The 23,863-nt window shown below is 41.9% G+C and overlaps 1 pseudogene; it reads right to left on the bottom strand.

The window, feature by feature from the left end:
• Window positions 1-7,323: 7,323 nt before the first annotated feature.
• Window positions 7,324-10,135, bottom strand: LOC129031542 (structural maintenance of chromosomes protein 4-like; annotated as a pseudogene).
• Between the last annotated feature and the right edge of the window lie 13,728 nt (window positions 10,136-23,863).

Genomic DNA, 23,863 nt, shown 5'->3' with positions numbered 1-23,863 from the left:
GGTCACCTCCAAAAGTCACTGCAATCTTTGCTAACATTAACAGTGTGCAGAACAGTGCAAGTTAAGACCCACTTTCTCTGCACTGTCAAAATTTATCTGGAATGGAGTGCTCAGATCTGGGTATGTCAAGTTAAGATAGACATTGTCATACTGGAGAATTTCCAGCAGAGGTTGACCAGGATGAAAAAGCATTACCTAAGAAACAGTTGAAGGAGAGGAGATATCAGGAGAGGAGATATACAGGGAAAGTATAGAGATACATGTCAACTAAAAGTGGGCACAGTAGCAAGTGATGGAGCCAAGACTTAAACAGAGCAGATCTCACTGCAGACAGACTCCAATCATTCTGATCTACTCCATCCTGCATTGCCTCTCTATAAAAATACCAGAAGAAAATACAAGAAATAGTTTTTATAATATGATAGTGAAAAAGACTTTCCTAACCATAACATGAAGATCACTGCTATAAATAAAAAAGAGGACTTTTTTGAAAAGGTAAATTTTTGAAAGTTTGCATAGAGAAAGATACAATAAGCAAAGATTTAAAAATAAACAGAGTGACAACAACAAATGCTGGTGAGGATGCAGAGAAACTACAGTACTCATACCCACCTGGCCAGAATGGAAATGGAAAATAGTTTGGCAATTTTTGTAAACTAAACCTCCAATAGCCATACAACCACCCACTAATTGCATTCTTGGGCATTTATGCTGGAGAAATTTAGACTTATGCTCACAAAAAACCTGCACGTAAGTGTTTATAGCAGCTGTAGCAGCCAAAAACTGGATACAGCCCAGATGTCCTTCAGTGAATAAATGCTTAAACAATTTAACAAATTGTGGTATATCCACAGGACGTCATCCATGTTGTGTGTATCAATAGTTTGAAAAAAGTCAATCCCCAGAGGTTACTTAATGTATTATTCTGTTTATATACTAAGTAGCCTTTGATTACTACCTGTGATTCCATTTTTCAAATAACAAAATTTTAGAAATGGAGAAAAGATTAGTGGTTCCTGGAGTTGGTAAGGGGTTGGGAGGATGTGGAAGGGAGGTGGGTGCAGTTTTAAAAGGGCAACATGGCCAGGCGCCGTGGCTTACGCCTGTAATCCCAGCACTTGGGAGGCCGAGGTGGGCGGATCACGAAGTCAGGAAATAGAGACCATCCTGGCTAACACGGTGAAACCTCGTCTCTACTAAAAAAATACAAAAAAATTAGCTGGGTGTGGTGGCAGGCGCCTGTAGTCCCAGCTACTTGGGAGGCTGAGGCAGGAGAATGGCGTGAACCAGGGAGGCGCAGCTTGCAGTGAGCCGAGATCGCACCACTGCACTTCAGCCTGGGCGACAGAGCAAGACTCCGTCTCAAAAAAAAAAGCAACATGAGGGATCCTTGTGTTAATGAAACTGTTCAGTATCTTGGCTATGGTGGCAGACACATGAACCTATACATTTGATAAAATTATATAGAACTATCAAAAAGACAGACAATTACAAATTTTGGCCAGGTTGTAGAAAAACTAGAACTCTCAAACATTGCTAGTAGGAATGTAAAACGGTGCTACCACTCTGGAAAACAGTTTAAAAGTTATTTAATGTTAACATAGAGTTACCATATGATGAACAACGGCACTCATAGGTATATATAGAAGTGAAATGAAAACATATGTCCACACAAAAACTTGCACATCAAGTTTCCACAATTTTTATAGCAGCATATCTATAACACTACCAAAGTGAAAACAACTCAAATGTCATCATCCGATGAATGGATAAAGTGTCCATACCATAAAATATTATCTACAATAAAGAAGAATGAGGTACTGATACATGCTACAACATGGATGAACCTTGAAAACATTATACTAAGGGAAAGAAGCCAATTGCAAAAGACCAGATATTATATCATTCGGTTTATATGAAATGTCTACAATATGCAAATCCTTAGAGAAAGAAAGTAGATTACTGGTTGCCTAGGGCTAGAGGGAGGGATAGAGAGTGACTGCTAAGGTTAGTTTCCCTCTGAGGTAATGAAAACGTTCTAGAGTTAGATAGTAATGAAAGCTGGATAATTCTGTGAATATACTAAAAACCATTGAACTCTGAATTAGTGAATTTTATATTTTGTGAATTATATCCCAGTAAAAATGTGAATAAATTGTATATAATACACACACACACACACACACACGAGTACAAGTAAAACCAAGGAATTCTGAATAGGATAAGTAAATTGTATCAATGTTAGCATCTCAGTTGTAATACCATATGACTATCTTGTAAAATATTACTATTGTGAGGAACTATGTAAAATGTATACAATATTTCTCTACATTATTCCTTACAACTGCATGTGAATCTAAAGAAGCCACTGCAAAAAATTCACATTCACCATATGTAAAGCCCACACACTCGCCCACCAGTGCTAGAGAAACAATACTACCGTCTGCTTCCTTCTGCCATCCATTCATTCATGAGCAGCAGAGTCTAAATTAGAAGCCTGCTGGCAAAGAATTCTGGGAAATGGTGTCCTAGGCTTCCAGCATCTCTGATACAGGAGATCATAGAAGGGAAGAGGAATGAATGCCAACGTATTATATATAAAAAGTATTTATACCTAAAATATATATTTGAATTTACATATACAAGAATATAAATTTATATACACTTATACAGCAATTCACATACTACTTAAATTTATAAATACATATACATACATATATATGTATTTGTGTGTATATTCTAAACTCATGGCATAATGTTTAAATCTGTGTCTGAACTTGCATATACAATACCTTAGTCCGTGTTTCTCCCTCCCCATAAAGTAACATCTGCAACAAACTTTGATGTGTGGGTCATTTATTCAGGATGATGATTCCAGGAAGCAAGGGAGGAATAGGAGGACTGAACAGAGGAGGAGAGAGAGAAAATCGAAAGATGTATCACACCATTGACCACTATTGGGAGAAACTGATTGTTCCATCTCTTTCTGAGAAGCCCAAGGAACAGAAGGTCACTTATCTTTGGTCAAAGGTTTAGACTGCACATGTTGAGCAGATCCCTTAGACACATCACACTGACACCATTAGGTCAGAGAAGCAAGAGGTACAATGGTCTTGCCCAAGGTGAGGTGCTGTTGGTTGACGCCTGTGGGAAACTGGTGGAAGCTTTCACAATATGGGGTGATGATGAGAGGGTTTGAAGCCATGCACAAGAGGTATCTGATGAATACAGGATGATCCCAATTACATGAATTACATTATCGGACGGACGAAAAGTCTGAAAGGAAATTTAGCAATATGTTAGTGGTGGGTTATAGAATTATAGATAATTTTTGCTTCTTTTTTAATATGTTCTTATACTTTGAAGTTTTGCACAATAAGTATATATTGTTTCTGCAGTCACAAAATGCAACCAAAATTACATTTAAGGAGCTAAGCTCTATGGTTTGAGGATGAAAGTTGATACGAAGACCAGAGGATTTGGATATAGGATTCTTCTACTGGATGGGAAAAGGGACCAAATGACCTCTCAGATCACAGGCTAGCATTCTATGAAAATCAGTTTGGCAGAAATGCCCAGAGGAGTACCAGGCACAAAATAGACCCTCAACTCACATTTGTCAAAGGAATGAATGTATGTACTGCAGCAGCACAGATAAGAGTTGGAAAACTTTCTGCTAGGAGCCCACAGGGTCTTAGAGAAAACAAACAAAAAAAAAAGAAACTCAAAAAGATAAAGTTACCATAGATAAAGTTACCATATGACCCAACAATTCTACTTCTAGGTATATCCTCAAGAGAAATGAGAACATATATCCACACAAAACCTTGCCCACCCACAACAGCACTATTCACAAAAGCTAAATATGGAAACAATCCAAATGTCTATCAACTGATGAACAGATAAACAAATTGTGGTATATCTAAATAATGGAATGTTATTCAACCATAAGAAAGTGACATACTGATCCATGCCACAACTGGACAAACTTTGAAAATATCCTAAGTAAAAGAAGCTAGATGCAAAAGTCAACATATTGCACAATTCTATTTATGTGAAATGTCCAGAAGAGATAAATCCATAGATGAAAAATAAAGAGGTTAGTGGATGCCAAGGGCTGCAGAGAGGAAAGAATAGGGAGTGCTTACTTCATAGATAATTAAGTTTCTTTGTGAGTAATGAAAAGTTTGGGGCATTAAATAGTGATGGTTGCACAACATTGTAAATATACTAAAAATCACTGAATTGTCCACTTTTAAATGGTGAATTTTGTGTTATTTGAATTTTATTCCAATCAAAAATGATAGTGAACAGTTTAAGGGAACATATAATGTGTGGCAAATAATAGTATTAGAGTCTAGGGGAGAGCGAGAGAGAGATCATATAGGTATGGGGTCATCAGGATGGCTGCACAGAGCGGGTAGGAGTTTGGGACTTCGAAGAAGCGGGATAATAGACATTCCAAAAGATGCTCAATAAGTGCTTGTGGAATTGAATTCAGCTATAAGCATTGCAGGAAGAGGTATCCACTAAGGCATTAAGACAGAAAGGGGCAGGATGAGTCCTGTAGATAGTCATCCTCATGGATACAGAAGATTTTAAGAGTGGAAGAAGGGTGGCAGATAAGGCAGAAGAAAAAAAATCATCATTCATGTAAACATTTTTAGAACAAAAAATCTGGCCCAGATTAATGTTTTCTCCAATTTCAACTTTTTTTTTCACTTCTAATTATAGAAATAATATAAAAGAAGGCATTCTGGTACAATGGCTTAAAGGTTCTGCACCAGTCGGACAGCCAGGCTGCAGAAAACAGAACCACAACCCCAGAGTTTCAGTGACTTACAACAGCAACAGTTGATTTTTCATGCCCTCTGCATGCCTGCTACGGGTGGGCTGTATCTGTACTCTATGTCTTCTTCACTGTGGGACTCAGGTTACCTGGGCAGCCTCCACCTGGAATTGTCATCACGGCAGAGAACAAGGCAAACTATGTACTGATCTTCAAGCTTCTGTTCAGAAAAGACATCCCCTCCACTCTCCTCTCACTGGTCAAAGTTGGCCACGGACCCACACCCAAAGTCAACAAAACAGGGAAGGGGCATTAAACATGGGTGACTGGAAAAACTATTTACCACAGGCTCCAACCCTGTCCCTGCTACTTAATAGCTTTTAGTAAAGTTGCTTATATTCTCTGAGCCTCCTAATTTTCATCTATTAAATAGCGATGATTAATCCCATGCTGTGAAATTATGATGAGGATTAAATGAGATTATGTCAGTAAAATACTTGGTGCAATGCCAAGCACATAGTAGTTACTCAATAAAATAAACTGCTCCAACAGATGATAAGCTCCTCGCAGGCAAGCACTTTTTACCTATTGTTTACCCTAGCACAGCACCTACCTCACTGTAAATATTTCAGTAGATGCTTAGTAGAAGAGTGAATAAAGGAATATGACTGTATGCTCATTTTTGGAAAATTGGAGTACATAAGAAAGTATTTAGAAAAAAATAAACTTACTCTTTTTAATTAATGGCCAATGAAGGGGAAGTAGTCCCTCCTCTTCCTCATCACTGATGAGCAAGTTATAGCTCCTTCTTAATTCACAGCATTTCTTGCTCCAGCTCACATCTGATGCAGAAATCAAAGCTGAAATGCGCAGACTCTGGATGTCTTTTGGGGGATTCAGCACTGTCTGAAGAATGTTTCTAGCTCAGCAGGGGCCTGGCAATAAACTATCCTTATGGATCTCAATGTCCAGATGGGGCACTGGATTGTGTGGGAGTCCCCAGAAGGTGAAGACAAGAGACAGGAAATAGAAATTACTGCCTGGCCTGAGGCCTTTCCTAGGATGGGGTCTCCAAAGAATAGGACCTTCTTCTGCCAGAGTTCCGTCTGCTTTAATAATCTTTGCCAGGATTCCACATACTATCATCAATTCAGGATAACAGTGAGATTATTTATGAGATTTAAAAAAGTTTTATTTAAAAGCCCATAATTTTAATTTATACCAGTAGATATGAGAAAGAGAAAATGCAAATAAAAATCACAACTAAACCTCACCTTAACTAAATGCAAAATCACATCGACTTATTTTTTGTAGTCTTCTTTCAAATGTATGAATTATACAGTAAATTTATAATGTAAAAATTTTTATTACTTATAGACCTTCTGATTGGCATGGTCCATTATTACAACTGTTTACTACAGGTAAGATAATGTGCCCACCAGGCACACACACACATGCCCAAGTGCTCACACATACTCATACTCATTACCCATGTTACATGTATGAGACGGAACATAATGGCTAAGAAATAGAAACCTTTGTTCTTTGCAGACTAACTGGTAGAAGCCATAGGGAAACATTTTTCAGTTAAATGGGAGGGAGACTTTTCAAACAGATGGTCTTTAAAGCCCCTTAACCCCGAGGTGTAATGACATTGGTAATAGCCTGATTTAACTTGAGGAGCCCACCTTGCAATTCTTCCATTTTATTTAGGGTTCTTTCTGTTCTCTGTGGGTCTGAAAACAAATGCTTATGGACACCTATGCTCTGCTGTCACTCTGTGAAGATTTATGAGGGACACTTGGGCTGGGACCATAGCCCCTCCCTCTGAGGGGTTTGGCTCCTACCTGGGCAGCTGATGGACAGCCATGAGAAGCCCAGTGAGGCGGCCCGCAATGACACACAGCTCACAGCATCACAAAGACGGGGGAGGTTACTTCCAAGGAAGTGCCACAGATGATTAATGCTGTGGAAATTCAGTAGAGGGATGGATGAATATACCAAAATTCACTGTGGCTGCTTCCTAACAAATTTAGATTAAATACGCTATCAGGAAAACAGTTTTCCAGTTCTCTCAGACAGAAGTTTCAGAAAAATCTCTACCCCACTCTCAAGTCCCCAACTCCACCCCATACCAACACCTCATACACATACACAGGTATGTGCAAGCACACACACACGCACGCACACACACACATATTATCATTGTGCAGGGAAGGCTTTTCAAAGGATGGCTCCTGCATGGTAAATCCATACCATTTTTGTGTTTCTCTTCACTTTTGTCCCCTTTGGTCTGATCACCTGTTCATTGCTCAAAGCCAAATGCTTCCTTAGAGAACTTTAGAATGTACTTGGACAGTCAAACACTGCATCTGATCCTCTTGTAGAATACAGGCAAGATATGAGAGAGATTTAGAGGGTTTCTTCCCAGTTTAAAAATATGTATTCTATATAACTCATAATCCTTTACAAATAGAAAATCAGTAATACAATACACCAAATCTATGCCAATTCAATTGGAAGAATAAACAAGTTCAACAAAGTCCTTTAGATGCAATTTCTTTTGGGCTTACTGCAACACTTTTTGTTATATTGTAGAACTTGTAAATTCCAGTAAGTCTATCTGAAATCTCGAACATATTAATATTTCAAGGAGAAATTATTATGAACTGGGTATTTCTGTTTGTTCATATTTATAAAATGCAACAATGGACACATTTTTAAAATCAACGGCTGCATCAACCTTGTCTCTGAAGTAGAAGGGAGTGGGTTTATAGAGGGGAAGAGCTAATACTAAAGCCATGGCTGGGGATGGTGGCTCATGACTGTAATCCCAGCACTCTGGGAGGCCAAGCCGGGTGGATCACTTGCGGTCGGGAGGTTGAGACCAGCCTGGCCAACATGGTGAAACCCCATCTCTACCAAAAATACAAAAATTAGCCAGGCATGGTAGGTGCCTGTAATCCCAGCTACTCAGGAGGCTGAGGCAGGAGAATTGCTTGAACATAGGAGGCAGAGGTTGCAGTGAGCCAAGATCGTGCCATTGCACTCCAGCCTGGGCCACAGAGCGAGACTCTGTCTCAAAGAAAATAAGAAATAAATAAATAAATAGCCAATGAACTAAGCATTTTCTCTCCTCCTGAAAGGCTGAAGATGTTCTTCTAACTTTTCATACGTGGTCAAACAGTGAATATGATTCCTTCAGAGAAAGGACCCAAGCTGCCTACAAGCTCCAGTTTGGCATCCCCTCCCAAAGCAAGCATTTGGTAATTCTCCTTTCATGTATTCAGTATTACATAAAAACCTGCCATAAATTCATTAATTTGTTTCTGAAGCTCTTCATATGTCTAAAATTATGTCTTTGAGAGAGTTTTGAATATGGAAGATTCTGAGCAGATGGAAGACATACTATTACTCTTTCAATATTTTAAAGGAAAAAGTAGGCTTGTCACACCTGACCTCAAAAGGTAGACATTAGGATAATAACATTTGCCTCAACTGACAGCAGGTCTTTGAACAGCCAGTGAAGCCCAGTAGTGGCAGAAGCTGTGTTAGGGAGTAGTGACCTAAGTGTTCAAACTCAGGCCCAGCAAATGCCCAGCAAGGATCATCCAGGAGCCTGGCCTGCAGGCTGTGCAGGCCTCTTGCACACCTGAGAGTCCCTTCTATGAGATCCCAGGAGTGCTTTGTCAAGAAAGAGGGACTGGATCTGGGTTGTGACCATCGACAAGTAGGTAGGAATGAATGGACAAAATTCCTGGGACAAAGGCATGAGAAAGAGCATAGCAGTCAAGTCCATCTAGAGAATGGAGGGACTCAGCCTTGTATCTAAATGAGAGGCTTCAGAGGGGTGGTGACTAAGAGATAAGAGGGAGATATTAGTTTGGGATTCAGTTTTAGATAACCTTGAATGCAGTGAGAAAAATAATGAATTTTGTCTTCAGGGCACTTGGTTACAAACTGGTAGCCAACTTATGTTTTATTACTTAAAGTGCCCAGTGTTTCAAGAGGCATTTGGTCACCACATAAGCAGTTTACAGCCTAGTGTTTTCAACAGACTTCACATATTTATACTACCTGCCTGCCACTATTACTGCTGCTACAGATGATAATAAATCACTGAAGATGTTAACGTGGGAAAGTGGAATGAGCCGAATCTTGGGGAAGTCAGTACAGCAGTAATGTGCAGCCAAGGTTTGAGGCGAGAGAGTCCAGAAGGTTTTTCCACTGCAATACTCCAGGCACTAAGCACTTAGGACTAAAACTGAAAAGTGATAGTGGGAGAGGAAACGGAAATATAGATGCAAGATAGGTCTGCAGGAAGAGGTGGCCAGACAAGAGGAACACCCAAAGGGGGAATGTCTGTACTACGTTCCAGTCTCCTTTCAGCCAAGACAAGCTGTGTGACTTTGGGCAAGTTACCTAACAGCTCTAGCTTTATTTTCCTAAGATACATAATGGAGATAAAATTATCTATCCTGCCGTATTGTTTTAAGAATTTGCAATAGTTTATATAAATCTACATAGTACAGGGCCTGCCATACAGAGAGCATTCATAAAAGATTTAAATTTTTGTATGCTTGTTAAAATTGTATAATTTTGTGTATGTGTAGGGTGCACTAACTGATTGAAAGTAGGGTAAGTCAGAGATTTCTAATTATCTCTAGTAAAAATTTGAGAAGTATATTTGAGGAAAAAACAAGTAGTTAAATTTTAAATGTTTTAGGCTGAAAAATAATGCCACACAGGATATATCCAAGTAAAATTTTCTAGCTGCAAATTGACAATATGTGTATGCAGATGGGAAACATTTGGGATGAAGCTTCAGATTAATTAGGGAGGTTTAGGCTGCAAGTAACCAAATACTCAAATTCAACTGGCTTAAATGATAAAGAAAATGTATTAGCTCCCATCATGGAAATTCAGTCTGGTATTACTTACTTCAAAGGCTCTCTAGTGGCCTGAGGGATCCAGGCCCTTACCATCTTCCCCTCAGCAACCTGAACACATTGGCTTATCTCCAGGCCTGCTGCCTTCTTAGTTACAGCATGGCTGCAAGCATTTCAGAAGTCACATCAAGGCATGACAAAGTAGAAGAAACATTTACCAGACACCCCCCCGGATATTTCTCCTCTCTTCTACTTGGCTAGATTTGGGATAAATTCTCCTCCTTAAATCAGTCATTGGCAAGAAGAACTGAACTCCTAAGTTTGGCTTAAATTAATCCAGATTTACCACCTGGGCCAAGAGGAGAAGTGGACACTCAAGAGGAAGAATGAGAATGGCTGCTGGGTAGGGCATCCCACCACCTTGCACCTCTGGTTGAGTCTTGGGGTCCAAGGCCATGGCTCTTGATGAGCTGTTCTCACTGTCACACAACTCCTGCTGAAGACAGCTTTCTTCTAGCTGCTGGGCCTTCCACCTGCTGTCTAGAACGTGGGTTTCCAAGTCCTTCCAGTTGAGACAGCTGACCCTCAGCTCCTCCAGGCACCCAGATTGAAGTCATTGTCTGAACTAATTCATGAACTAATTTAATGGAGCAAGGTAATAAGTGGCAGCAGTTTCTCACTTCCTTACCCCCAATTGCAGCAAACCCTGCTCTGGCAAAGTTTCTGTAAAAATCGAGATGAATTATATTAGTGATGAGGATTCCCTGACTCCCCCCACAGAGGCACACAGCAGGGAGGAGACTAGATTGGCTGGTGACTGGAAGATGGTGGCAAAAAGTGGCTAGCAGACGGTGGAAGGTTGTCTGGTTGCCAAGAGGAGAGTAAAGCCTAGTACTAGAAGACCATAAGCACTTTGTCTTATTGATACACATGACAAACTCACTTTCAATCAAGCAAACCATTCTTCCTCTTTCCTGAGGTCTTGTTTATTGATTGACTGGAGGTCGTATCTGAGCCTTGGAAAACACAGCTGGCCACCTGCAGTTCTCTGGATGGGGCAAAGGGAAAAAGGCCAGGTTAACTAGGGCCTCTCACCTCATTTTCACTGAACAGGAAACTCATAACAAGCCAATCTAAAAGTGTCCGCAGGAAGCAAGCATTAACTCACCTCCCTGTGTCTTGCAAGGTCTAAATCTAAGTCATCCTGGAATGATAACATTCTCTTATATCTTTCATGAAAATGCCACAAAATGTCTCTGGAAACCCTTGGTAACAAACATACTACAAGGGAGACAATTTGTTTTAAAAGTTTAGCCTACTGGCCCTGAAACTTTTTACAAGTGCATTCCCCAGGGACATTTTTCATAATTCTCTGCCCTGGGTTGAGCCCACATTTTAAAAGCACTACGAACACTTTCTCCAGCAACAATTAACTTCTTCTCCCATTATATATTATGAATAGTTACATTTAACTGCATTTGCAGCAAAAATCACCAATAGCCATAGTATAATTCCCATTTTTAAATTTTCCACATTTTTAAAACTTTAGTTGAAGTATTACGTAATATACTACAGAAAGCACACATACCAAAAAATGTATTGCTCAATTCATCCTCACAAACCAAACATACCCACATAACCAGCACCCAGATCAAGAAACAGACCATCATCAGCACCTTGGATTACCAGCACCCTCAACTTCCCTGTCAGTCGCTAAACACCATGCTCCCATAAGGATAAGCCCATCCTGATTTCCAACAGTATAGTGTAGGTTTCCCGGTCTTGGGACTTTGTGTAAATTATTCTTGCAGTATATATTCTTTGTGTCTAGCTACTTGCACTCAGCATCAGCTAAGATTCATGTTACACATAGCTAAAGATCATTCATTCTCAGTGCTTAGTTCATATTCTACTATATAAATATACTACATCTATCAGTTCTATTGTTGATGGGCATTTGGGTAATTTCCCTGTGTTGTCTATTTCCAAGTGCACTACTTAGAACATTTTGGTTCATATCTCTTGGGGAATATACGTAAGAATGTCTGTACCTGGTATCCATACCTAGTAGAGGAATTGCTGGGCCCTGGGATACATGCATATTTGGCTTTAGTAGATAGATTCTGCCAATCTGCTGAAGTGGCTCCATTAGACATTTTTGAAATGTGGAAAATAGCTTATGTACCCAACAATTGCCTTTCTGGATCCCTGAGAGGTGTACGGACATCAGTCAAGAACTTCTGCTTAAAGGAACCTATTGTCTTGTTCTGTCCCCAATGAAAATATGTAAGATTTACTATTCCTTGTAAAATGCACTTCAGTTATTTTGGAACTATGATGAAATCCACTGTGGTGTAAATTTTATGTGTCAACTTGACTGGGCTAAGGGATACCCACATGGCTGATGCAACACATCTGGGTGTGTCTGTGAGGGTATTTCTGGAAGAGAATAGTGCTTGAATTCATAGACTGAGTGAAAAAGATCTACCCAATGTGGGCATTGTGTGCCCACCAATTGGGCAGCTGTCATCTAATCCACTTAGGGGACTCAGATAGGAAAAAAAATCAGAGGAAAGGTGAGCCCTCCCTCTCCCTTTTTAAGCTGGGACATCCATCTTCTCCTGTTTCAGATGTCAGATCTCCTGGGTTTGGGGCCTTTAGTCTCAGAATGGAAATCACACCAGTGGCTCCTGGTCCCCAGGTGTTTGGACCCACACTGAATTACATCACTGACTTTTCTGGTTCTCCAGCTTGCAGATGGCAGATCATGGGACTTCTTGGCCTCCATAAACATGTGAGGCAGCTCCTATAATGAAACTCCATATAAAAACTTACAATCATGGCAGATGGTGAAGGGGAAGCAAGGCATGTCTTACATGGCAGCAGGAGAGAGAGCACAAAGTGGGAAGTGCCACACACTTGCAAACAATCAGATCTCATGAGAACTCACCATCACAAGAACAGCAAAGGGGAAGTCTGCCCCCATGATTCAATCACACCCCACCAGGCCCCTCTTCCAACACATGGGGATTACAATTTGAGAAGAGATTTGAGTGGAGACACAGTCTATAGACAGTTATATATATAGATATAGCTAGATATACCCTATTGGTTCTGTTTCTCTAGAGAACCCTAATACATCCTCTCTCACCCTGTTACCCCTGGCTATAAAATCTTTCCTCCCATGTAATGCCCAGATGAGAGCTTTATGCTCACCTGAGGCCTTTTTGTGTGATGAAGATGCTGAGTCGCAGAGTGTTATGTGGTCACAGGTAGTGGGTGCCACATTGTGCCTCCAGAACCATGTTCCCTGTAATACACAACCTGTCTTCAGTATCAGGTAGGAAGGAAGTCAGAGAGGGGCTGGGAAGGCACATGCTTTGGAGGCAGACAGGCCTGGGTGTGCACACTGATTTGGCCACTCTTTAGTGCGAACCTGATTTACACCTGGGACATGTGACCAACAAGGACATTCATCTGGCTCCATGAGGTTACGATTAACATTGCATTTCTAAACCCAGTACCTTATTGGTGTTGGCTGAAAGAGGCAATTAGAATAAAATCTAAATTTCTTACTTTGCCCATAAGGTGCCACCTGAGCAGACTTTCTGCTGACCTCAGCTCCTTCCACTCCATCCTTTGGTCACATTGCTCCAGGTGCACAGCTCTTCCCCCAAATACAACCAGGGCAAGTTTCAGGGTGTTTGTGCTGCTCTTCCTTTGGCACTAGTTGCTCTTTTCCTAGATCTTCATGGGCTGCTTCTTCCTCATGATTCAGGTCTCAGCTTCAATGTCACCTCCTTGGAATGAATGTCCTTTCCCAATCAGCCCTAAGACAGCCCTCCACCACCTTCTCTATCTCATTAACCTATTTAATGTTCTTTATGGTATATATCATGTGTCCATTGCCTTCCCACAACCAGAATGAAAGAGCCACAAGAAAAATGACCATGTTAATTATTCATTGCTATATCCCCAGCATCTAGAATAGTCCCTGCCACATAGTAGGTGGCCAATAAATGTTGAAGGAATGAATAATTGAGGTCTCAGTGAAGGAGTGTGCTGGTCCAGATTCAGCTGCCACTGATTGCCTTTGAGGTGGGGGAAGGTCCCACTTAGCACAGTTCAATATTCTCCCTTTCTTGAGCCCAGGGTGAGCATTTTTGCTGGCCCTAAAGAGACTCACCCATCTGATGATCTGGCATTTCTCTTACCTCATTTCAACAAATCAATGTCATGAACTTTCTATTCCAAACAAACTTGTATTAATCATTTGCAGTGAACCACCAATACACCAAGAAGACTGTTTAACTTGTCAAAAACAAGAATTGTCAGCTGCTGGAAATGCAAACCTGACACTTGCAGGCTCTGTAAGGCTGAGATTCCATCCCTCCCAGTTCCTCCAGTTATTGGAGCCAAGACAAGATCAATGGGGAAGCTGCCCAGCAGGACAGACCTCACATGTCACAGGACACCACTTCTGCCAAGCTTGGCAAAGCCAAGGAGCCATGGTCTGCTGATTGTGCCACGTGGCCATAGGCTGACAGCCTTTAGTAACTTCTGTAGCTTTGCCAGGAAGAAGAGAGGCCTTTATTTGTTGGAAATTCTCTGATGTTAAAATAATATGTCACAGTGGTTTTTCTCTTTTCCTGGAAAATATGAATTTCACAAGTATCAACTAATATGTTTTTGCTTTGCTTACTTCGGTGCTGGTCGATATGTGTAAGAGTTCCAGATTCAATGCAAAATAACAAGATGAAGATGTGGGAAGATGTTGAGAAGCTACAAGTGTTCTTCATACTGGACACTTCAATACACAGGTTTCATCTGACAGAAAATCAACCAAGATGATACAATCAAGTCTCACAGACCAGAGATTTAAGTTGGCCTTGCCCAGGCCCTTTAAGTTGATACAAAAATAGGGCTCTAATATCCTCTCATTATTCACAGCTTTGATCCTAAACCACCTACTCCAACCTATCTGTGAACCAGTCTAAACCTCCCCTGACCCCACAGGTTTCTGGTGAGACTTTTCCATCAGAACATAACCTTGCCTCCCCTCTTGACTAAGCTTGGATTCTCCCTTTAACTCCACTGTCATAAACTCTCCTCAGTTATGCATGTCTCTAATACCTAACAATCCCTCTGAGTTCACCTCAGTCCCAGGGTAGGACCCCAAACAGACCAGGAGTTATCTGTGCCCACACTCCCATTCTAAACCAAATGGTTAAGTGCATGATACGGGTCACTGTAATGGTGAGGTCAGGCTGCATGTAGTGACGACCATGGGGAACCAAGAAACATTAGGCTGAGATGTTTGCTCAGGGTCTGCATTAGTTTGCTAGGGCTGCCATAACAAAGTACCAGTACAACTTTCCTCAGGGTCCTGGAAGCTAGAAGTCTGGAATCAAGCTGTCCTTAGGACTGGTTCCTTCTGAGGCCTCCCTCCTTGTCTGCAGATGGCCACCTTCTCCCTGTATCCTCACATGCTCTTTCTTCTGTGTGTGTCTGTGTCCTAATCTCTTCCTCTTATAAGAACACCAGTCACATTGTATTAGGAGCCACCCTAATGACATCATTTTAATGTAATCACCTCTTTAATGAGTCTATATTCAAACACAGTTATATTTTGAGGTACTGGGGGGTTAGGACCCCAACATATGAATTTTTCAGGATGACAGAAACTCATAGAGACTGTACTACGTGGCTAGGATCTATATGTTGGCTTCTACTTCCAAGACTCCCAGTGGAATAGATGGAAAGCTGGCCCTATAGGAGGAACAGCACAGGTATCAAGAGAGAAGCCTAGGTGGGGAAAGCTTCACCTCTAGCAGATCTTCAGTGTGAGTGGGCAGCTCAGTTCCTTTCAAAGAAGGAGATGGAAGGCACCAGAGCCAAAAGGAGAACCAGGCCAAACTTGTGGTCAGCTGGTAGGAGATCAGGCCAAGTAGAGAGCAAAGAGTGTTAAAGCCAAGGAAACAAAAATGTGGAAGCCAGGATGGGAGCCTGGGATTGGCGTGCAAGCCACTGCAATTAGTATAGTTACATTGATGTCCCCTTTGGAGTCCTGGGCTGCCCCTTAAAGTGGCAGTGGCCTTGCAATAGCCCTTTAGAGACCTCTAGGACATAAAACCCTTGATTATATCTACTATCCATGATCATGGCTTATGCTGTGATCATTGTATGATGTTCACTCAGTGGCCTACAAGAGCTAGATGAGAGGCTGTAAAAGAAAATGGTATGTATCCCACAGATAAGAATTTTTTTTAAATGTGAACTCTTTGCCAACATTTTTACATAGGGAAATTGCACATAAAAATCCATATTTACAATTTGAGAAATGTAAAGATCTGACAAAACTGAGATTGCAGTCCAGCATGGCAACATTCAGCCAAAGGTAAGTAACAGCCTCCTCCTTGGTGAGGCCACAGGCTCTGGCTCACTGTAGCCCATCTTGCCTGACTCTTCATTTATGCTCCTGCCTAGCCCAGCAGGAATTCTAGTTTGAGACCTCTGAACTCAGCACATAGCGCATGAAACAGTGGGTACCCAGTGTGGTGGTGATAGGGTTTGGCTGTGTTTTCACCCAAATCTCATCTCAAATTGTAATCCCCATGTGTTGGAGGAGGGGCCTGGTGGGATGTGATTGAATCATGGGGGCATACTTCCCCTTTGCTGTTCTTGTGATAGTGAAGTCTCATGAGATCTGATTGTTTGCAAGAGTGTAGCACTTCCCACTTTGTACTCTCTCTCCTGCCACCATGTAAGATATGCCTTGCTTCCCCTTCACCTTCTGCCATGATTGTAAGTTTCCTGAGGCACCCCCAGCCATACAGAACTGTGAGTCAATTAAACCTCGTTTCCTTATAAATTACCCTGTTTCAGCAAGTTCTATATAACAGGGTGGAAACAGACTAACACAGGTGGGATCTGGGATAACATTAATCGTGTTGTGGTGGCTGATGTGATTGTTGTCTTCATTGCTGTTATTGAGGGTTTGTTGTTGGAGATTCTATGTGCTATAAAGTCCATTTCAGATAGACAAGATAGACACAGATCTTCATTACAGAAGCTTTAAACCATTGGGTGGATCAACACAGGTTGATTTTGTAAGACACTGCAAAATTCAAAGTGACAATGATTGATGAGGTATAGGAACAGAGGCTCCATAAAGAAAGTGGGAGATCATAAATTAGAGTTTCATTCTTCACTGTCACAAAGGGAATGAAAGATTCAGCCTAGAGCCTCAGATATGAGATGGGCAGCCAGCCTGCTTCCGGGTTTTACTTGTAAAGTCCTGAAATGTCCACGAAGAGAAGAACCCCTGACTCCAAAACTTGACCCAGGATGCCCCTAGGAGGGGCAGTTTTGATCATTTAGTATGTGAGAGACATTGAAGGAGGTGCTTCACCTACACCGGTTCATTGGGAGATGTAAATAGTGTGGACTTCAAGCATAGGGTCATAGTTGGCTGATTGGATTCAATTACTGGCTCCACGCCTTATAAACAGTGTGAATTTGAATATATAACACCCTTAAAATTTCCTTTTCCCAACCTATAAAATGGAAATTAATAGTATCTACCATATCATTTTTAGGATTAAATTTAAGGGTTTTGCATGGTAGTTGGCTTATAGTAAATACACAATAAATAGCCATTGTCGTTATTAGTAGCAGTAAGCCTCCTTTTATCAAGTGAAGAAACTGAAGACCATAAAGGCTAAGCCACTTGCCCATGATTTTCAGATAATATGTAATAGAATCAGTATTAAAACTCAGGTATACCTACATGAGAGTATCAGTGATTCTGCCACCTTCTTTCCAATAATATATCAGGGCTGTATGGACAAACTACAGAGATCCTAAATGAGAAAGAGAGAAAGTTGGGATACTGACTTCAAAGTACAGCACTGAATTATTGTTGGTTTCTGAAACTTTCTTTTTTCTAAATCCCACTGTTCTAGCCACCACTGAGGCCATTTTCCATGCACATGTTAAGCCTAGTTCTCTGTGGAAAGACAATGCCATCCATGCCAGGCACAAGTTCTGCTTAATAAAGAATGGCAGGGCAGGGTCATCAGCAAAGCTGCCTGGATCTTGGCCAGTCCTCCCACATGGGAGACGAGCTCACTGTCACTCAACCCCACTGCCCTGGACGTTCTCCAGGAATGAGTGACAGACCATGCCATGTGAGCAGGCAAAGGCATGGGGGCAGTGGAGATAAAATTGGGAGAGAGAAGAAACACATCAGGGATGAGCAAAAGCCAAACAGATGGTATGGCCTCTCTGCGGGTGCTGCAGGAGCTACAGCAGCAAGCTGAGTACACGGACAAGGAAGGGGCAAAGAAGTCGAGTCGCTAAGACGCTAGGCTTGGCAAAGAACAACAGCCAGAAAATGAAGGACAGCATTGATAGACTACTGAAGAATTACACCCCAGAAGCACGAGGGGCTTGGCTGCAGTTGGTGGGGGAGAAATGGGATTCTGTAGGACAGAGGTGGAAGAGCCAGGAACACAGAGCAGGCAGCAGTTGAGAGGAGCGATCAAAAGACTACCAGAAACAGGAGATCATTAACACAGGGATGGTGGTCAGACTTAGAAAGTCTAAGTGCAATAACACCAAGCGTATTCTGATGTCACAAGGGTGAGGGACCAGTGGGCTTTCTGTTGGAAGCAGTCACCATCCCACTTCTGAGAGATAGCCATTGTTGATGGGTATGGGCACATACATATAAGTGTGCATATATGGACATATACATATACCCACACACATTCTCAAATATTAAGAATGAAATGATACCATATTTATGTCACTCAGTATGTTTTTACTCAACTGGATCAGGAAGCATCTGTCCATGTCTGTGAATGTGCTGCAACAAGATTACATTAGTGGTGTGACACATTCCATCATGTATATAAACCACGATCTACTTCACCACTCCCCTACTGAAAGGCAGGTATGGTAGGGTAGGCACAATTTTTTCACTGTTACAAGCAATTCTTGTCATCTATTTCCTTAGGACTCTGTCCTGGACATAGGATTGGTGAAACAAAAGGCATGGGCATTTTAAAATCTTTTTACTATTTTGAGAAAAAGTGAAAGTGTACCAATTTACTCTCTCACTAGCAGTTTGAAAGGGCAGTTTTCTCTATGCTTCCCAACTCTGGGTATTATTATGATTTTGTCAATTTGCTAAGTAAAGAATTCCATGTCATTTTCCTATCTGCATTCTTCTACTTACTGAAGAGATTGAACACTTGGAAGTGCATTCACAACCCCTAAGCATAAAATTTGTCCCTGGCAGAAGAGACAGCACAGAAGGGAGCAGGTGAGACGGGCTATTGGCTGCTCAGACCCAGCCTCAGACTGTGTCCTAATAGAGGTCCCAAGGGCTGCACCTCAGCTTTGCAGATGTAAAACCTGTCTTCTTCTGTTCACCCAAGTGTGCTCTAGCTCTGAGAACAGAAGTTTGCTAAGAAAATTCACAAGAGATGGGTTGCTACACCAGGATGCTAATTTACCAACTCAGGTGAAGAAGAATAATCTTTACAACAATGTGAATATTTGTGACCAATGCCTAGGATACTCCCTTCTAGAAAACAAATAAGGAATCAGAAGGTTACTTGGTGACTATAAATGTAACCCTAGAGACATAGAAAAGCAGTGAGAGAGGTTCCTAGAGCCCAGAACACATTTGCAGACAGAGCTGGGGTCCACAGCCACTGAAGGATCCATTCTCTGGCTCTTCTTGTCTTGAGGACAATCGCTGTTACCAAGCCAAGCCAAGCCAAGCCAAAGGCCTGCTCCCTTCACACATGTGGCCAGGAGAGGGGTCTATGGTCATGGATGAGCCACATGATCAAAAAATATCAGTCTCTGCTCTAATCTACAAAGCTAATCAGTCCCACAGGCCCTTGGGCATAATGCCAATAGCCTCAGGTTTCATTAGCACCTTGCTGGACCAGTCAATCTCTCTCTCTCCACCCCACCCCCCACCCCATCTCTCTCTCACACACACATACACACACGTGTGTATGCTTTATTTCCTTGTTTCCTCATACAGTAGTAAAAATGTTTTCTATTTTGCTTTAGTTCTTTAAAAAATAAACAAATAAATGCATTTTATGTCCCCAAGACTTGTACCACCCACTGGCTCTCAAATTGGGATGTGTGTGCCCTGGAGGGTTTGCCAGGTTTACTGAGGGATGATGGGTGCCCCAAGATTAAAATGGCTCATTTATCTAAATGTTACATAATTTAAAACATTTTAAAAGTAGAGAAAATACATAATATGTAGCAGAATATAAAATGCATGATTTCTTCATATCAAACATGATTTTTGGGAAAAAAAAAAACTCAAAGAAATTTCAAGTTCCCTGCAGTGTCCAATGTAACCTCTACCCAGCCCCACCCTCCCACCTCAGCTCCCCTGAGGGAGGGGTATGCATTTGGTGGAAAACTTTAGGAAGCATATGTAATCCATTTGGGTAAGGGTTGAGAGCAAAGGCTAGACTTGGCTTTGAAAACCCTGCCACCATTTATTAGTCAACTGTCTTTGTGTGAGTGATTCAATACCTCTAAGCCTCAATTTCTTCATTTGCTGAATGAGATAATAAAATAAGGGATAGAATGTTTGATAGTCATGAGAGTCTATAAAATTTGCAAAATTGATTTTTAAAAATTTATCTATCACCAATCTCAGCTTAGCTCTTGAGCCTTCATTTCTGCTGACAGTGGAAAACTTCTAACCCTTTGGTATGAGGTAACTTGGTCCTTTCCAATTTAAGACTTTCTTTGGGGGTAGTCACTTAAATTCAGGGTTCACCCCTCAAACTTCCCCATCCCTGAAAGGCAAGCGGGTCCAAGGGGATTCTTTCATAAGATCAGGGTATTAGGGTGGGGGCAGTATCTCTCTGCTCAGCTCCCATGGTAGGAGTCCACATCTGTTCTGGTCCCCATGCCGGAAAGGTCCATGCCAGCCATAGCCATGACCAAACCCCAGCAGGGGAAATAGCCCTCCTTGTTCTATATCTGGGTTGATCTAGTGTTGGAGCTGCCTGCTGTTATGCCTCTTCCTGGGTGGTGTACGGCCTTCTCTGGCAGCATTCAGCTGCCTCCTGGCCTCTCAGTATACAGACCCTCAAAGGGCAATTAAGGGTCGCTGTGGCTGTCACCAGAGACACATGCCCCATCAGGGTGCCCTGTTCCTTGGTGTGCACCCCGTTACTCACTCAGGCATCTTCCAGGGCAGCATGCTGGCACCCATTCCCAAGCTAATGCTCACACTCTCGCCACTTGAGGGGCTGGAATGGTGGTGGGAAGGTTTGGTGGTGGATGTTTTTGTGAAGCCTCCTGGATAACCGCCCAAGGGTAGAAACAGCTAGAACTCAGGACAACTCTGCCATTCATGAAGCAACGTCCTTGTTTATCCCTTGCTGCTATATCTCCATTACAAAACTCTAATTCCGAGGAACGTGGACAAAGGGCCCTGTAGGTCTCTTTGAGCTGTTGCACATTTTGTTGAACAAAAGTCTTCATATGTTCCAAGTCCACAAAGACAGCAGTAAACAAAATTAAATAGAAGTCCTGGCGATAGAAAATGAAACAGCTACTGGAAAAAAAAAAAAGCAGTGGAGAACACTTATAAACTTGAAACATATACAAATCATGACTTGAAATAACACTTATCTCTTAAGTATCATGAGAATTAACTAATGTTGAGCTCCTGGAGAATATAAGTGATATATAAGTGTTAAATAATTCACAAGTGCTGAGCCACTTAGGATGCTTATTGAAATACCATGAAATACTGATACTCCAGAAGATTAATCTTCCCCCAAAGCAAATGACTTCCAAAGTGGCCTGACAAATGACAAGGAAATAGCAGTTTTATGAATCTGATGCTGATGTTCTGTGCAACAACAGAACAAATACTGAAAGAGAAAAAAATCTATCACTATCTTGAGGACAGTGTTAAGGTGCATGGGTAGCCACACCTGGCTTCCCAATATCAGCAGAACAGCTTTCATGAAAGGGACAGCACATGAAGAAATGGGTTGGCCCTTTCAGCAAAACTTTTGTGAACACAAACGCTGGCACTATGCTAGGTGTTGGGAATACAGAGATAAAATATGATCCCTGCCCTGAGGTCATTCGTCTCCACCTGATGTCTCTCCTGTACCATCCCTGTAACTCTGCTGGTCTCTTTAGCCTCAACAACCTGGCAATCATCTCAGACTCCTCCATCTCCCTCGATGCAAAATCTAATTAGTTACCAAGACCCAGGATCACTGCTCTAATCCCCCCACTGGTTGAGAGTAGTCCCTGGACTGATAACTCAGCTGCACTTGCTGGAGGTGAGCTACTTGCTTGGGCATTGGAGAAGGCCCTGAGGCCTAGAAGCAGAGAGAGCAAGGAGGGTCTAAAAGCATCTTTTACATCTGCAGCTGAAATCACAGGTAGAGCCAGGGATATGGCACGGGGCACCCAAGCATCCACACCACCAACTATCCATCAAAGAGGACCCTAGAGCAGAAAGATTATAAAATGAACCATAAAAGGAGAGACAGTGTGGATAAGGGACTAGAGAGGAATGGAGGGACAAAGAGCAAGAAAGATGGTAGGCACAGGACAGGAAGGAGATGGGAAAAGAAAAGGCAGGAATCTAGAAGTCAAGTGAGAGGGAGCAGCTAAGATCCCATGAAAGTGTGTCCTTTTTCAGGACTTGGGACAGCTCTTCTCCTTGCAATGAGTTTGTTCAATGCGGCCTTGATGCAGAGAGAATAAGATAAAATTCTCTCTACCTGCTCAAGGAACAGGGTAAAGAGCAAGGAGCAGATTTTTGGACAAAGGGAACATCTTTAAAAGCAGACATGGAAACAACAGCAAATAGAGCCACTTAGTGAAATATGGTTAGGAGCTCTTAGAGGCCTCCTCACATTCATCTGAGCAGGCTTTTCAAACAATGGAGGTGGGAGTCAGGAGGGTATTGTAAAACTTAGCTGGAAAAAAATTGGAAAAAAAAATGACACTGGGCTTCACCCCAAAATACACTCATATTCCAAACCGAAGGATCTGAGAACTTTACATTTGAAATTTGCAACTTCAAGGAAGGAGAAACAAGGGCAATTATCTGGCCCATGTGTCCTACAATGACTGGCAATCTTCACTGCTGGCAAAATGTGCTTCCTGTACTTATCTGAGATTCCTGATACAATGTGATTTGGAGGCAAGAGCAGAGGATGAGGCTTGGGAGAGAGCTGGCACCCAGACAGCCTCTCTCCTCCAAAAGTACCTTTCTTCCCAGCTCACTGATGCCTACAACTCCATGGAGTTTTTATTTGGTAGAAGGAATGAAATGCCCAGGTATCAAGTACCTCCGTGTGCCAGCTCTGTGCCAGAGGATTTACATACATTATCTCATTTAATATTCATGATGCTGACATACACATGTTTAATCCCCGTTTTACAGATAAGAAAATTAAAGCTGGGAGTGGTGAAGAAACACTCCCAAGTTCACACAGCTAATAAGAGGCAGACTCAAGCTATACCCCCAAAGCCTCCAGTCTTTCCTTTAAACTATGTGCCTCCCTCCGGCTTGACACTTTCTCTCTTGATAACAATGCAATCACCCAAAAAGAACCACACACTTTTAGATATCACTAACTTCGCTCATTCATTCAAAGCACCTCTCCAAAGCACTTTGTTGGAGTCACTCAATAGCCAAGGATTTGTGGAGTCCTACTATGTGCTAGGCATTATGCTAGGCACCAGGGATACCTCAAGGTGTCTCAGTGAGAGAAAGAGACACAAGGCAATTAAATAAAAGAATTACAAATTGCAAATTGTGGAATGTGCTGTGAAGGCAATCAACAGGAGGCTGGAACAGAGCACACTAGGAGAAGGGTGGGCCGCACTAGAAGACAACGTTCAAAACAAGATCTGGAGAGCCAGAGGAGCAGCCATGGCAGCTGGGAGAAAAGGCTCCCAAGCAGCAGGAACAACCATGAAAAGATTCCAGACATAAAACGAGTGTAAAGGAGGCTCACCAGACTGGAGAATGGGGAGTGAGAGGAAGAAGCAAGTGCCAGGATGCTTGAGAAATAGGCAGGGGCAGGGCCAGAGCCTGTGGGCCTTTGTAGGCCCTTTTGGGGACCCTGGCCATTATGCTATAAGCAATGGAAAA

The sequence above is a fragment of the Pongo pygmaeus genome, chromosome 11 (assembly GCF_028885625.2).
Source record: "Pongo pygmaeus isolate AG05252 chromosome 11, NHGRI_mPonPyg2-v2.0_pri, whole genome shotgun sequence".
Taxonomy (NCBI): Eukaryota; Metazoa; Chordata; class Mammalia; order Primates; family Hominidae; genus Pongo; species Pongo pygmaeus.
The sequence above is the reverse complement of the archived record's forward strand: the minus strand, read 5'-3'. Positions and strand labels throughout refer to the sequence as shown.